Source organism: Palaemon carinicauda, chromosome 24 (genome assembly GCF_036898095.1).
Source record: "Palaemon carinicauda isolate YSFRI2023 chromosome 24, ASM3689809v2, whole genome shotgun sequence".
NCBI lineage: Eukaryota > Metazoa > Arthropoda > Malacostraca > Decapoda > Palaemonidae > Palaemon > Palaemon carinicauda.
In genome coordinates, this window is record NC_090748.1 from 102,362,337 (window position 1) to 102,364,413 (window position 2,077).

A 2,077-nucleotide genomic window follows, 5' to 3' on the forward strand; every position below is an offset into this window, starting at 1 on the left:
ATAAGAGACAGAAAACGAGCAACATGGATGCGAAAGCAAACTAAAGTAGAGAATATTCTAACATTATGTAAGAAAAATAAATGGATATAGGCAGGACATATGAGAATGGCTGACAGTAGATGAACATTAAGAATAACAGAGTGGGTCCTTAGAGATAGTAAAAGTAGCAGGGGAAGTAAGAGAAGACGATGGGTTGACGAGATAAGAATTCCACATGTCTGAGGCTTTTGTTCTGCAGTGGACTAGTAACGGTTGATATATATATATATATATATATATATATATATATATATATATATATATATATATATATATATATATATATATATATATATATATGTGTGTGTGTGTGTGTGTGTGTGTGTGTGTGTGTGTGTGTGTGCATAAAACAAATAAATGATTGTGTTTGTATACATTTCAGTTAACTTAATGTTGACGACTGAAGCGTTAATGCTTCAGAGGGCAAATTAATGAAGTTATTTTTAAAACATAAATAATGAACACAACATTTATAAATGTAATTAGTCTCATTTTAATATTCATTTAATATGACTTTATAATGAAATCATCATAGTTTAGATATTTAATTTAGCCCGTGTATTGGGAAAGAATTATTTTCTTTATGATAATTTATGCAATTGTATTTTAAATTGAATATCCACCTTTTATATATCAGATTAACCATAAAATAGTTTTTATCAGGTATTGTATTAAACCTTTTACTTATTATTCTTTTTATTTGCAAACGTAAAATCTCATTTGTTTTGTAAAATGAAAAAGTAAAACTGGGAGCAATTCTCTCAATAACTACTTTATAACTCTTTATTCTTCCCCTCTCTATTTGGCCATTAATTTTATTGTTATGTTTCCCTCTTCTTCTTCTCAATGAAAATAGATTATCTATCGATTGAACTTTCATGTCAGGAATGACTGGGTTAAACACCGTTTAATTTGCTGAAGGTGAAGTGAGAGAGAGAGAGAGAGAGAGAGAGAGAGAGAGAGAGAGAGAGAGAGAGAGAGAGAGAGAGTGTGTGTGGGGGGGGACCTGTAAGATGGAGGAAGAGAATTAGATGGCTAAATACGGTGAAGGATGATATGGAGAGAAGAGGTTTGGTGGAAATAGGATGCCTTTGATTGAAGGCATTGGAGAGGGCGCGTTAGGCAACCGACCCCTTAACGTATGATCAACAGAGAGAGAGAGAGAGAGAGAGAGAGAGAGAGAGAGAGAGAGAGAGAGAGAGAGAGAGAGAGAGAGAGAGAGTGTGTGTGTTTTTAATGTATTTCATCACGGCTCAATTGTACGGTAATAACATGATTAATATTATTTGCATGAGAAATAAACTGATTAATAAATAAATTGGGGAAAGCTTTGAAATCCAGGATTATTTTTACACCACTAAGTTGAACATCGTCAGACCTGCTATAATGAGAAACTATAATGAAATAATTGATTTTAATGTCTAGTAAGTCTTTTTCTAACCCTTTTAATTGAATCTTATGTTGGACTATAATAAACATTTGGTTTCATACTTTGTTCATGTATGTAGTTTTTACTGTTTTGAGAGAGTACACATATGTGTATGGTACCTTTGTCTTATATATATATATATATATATATATATATATATATATATATATATATATATATATATATATATATATACATTTCTAAATAAATATATATAATATATATATATATATATATATATATATATACATACTATATATACAGTACCTGTATATACATATATATATGTATATATATATATATATATATATATATATATATATATATATACAGTATATATATATATATACATATAATATATAACATGTATATATATATATATATATATATATATATATATATATATATATATATACAGTATATATATATATATATATATATATATATATATATATATACATATAATATATAACATGTATATATATATATATATATATATATATATATATATATATATATATATATATATATATATATATATACATATACACACAGTATATTATTCCCCATAATCTTCATTCCAAGCTATACCCACCAATGTGTATTGAA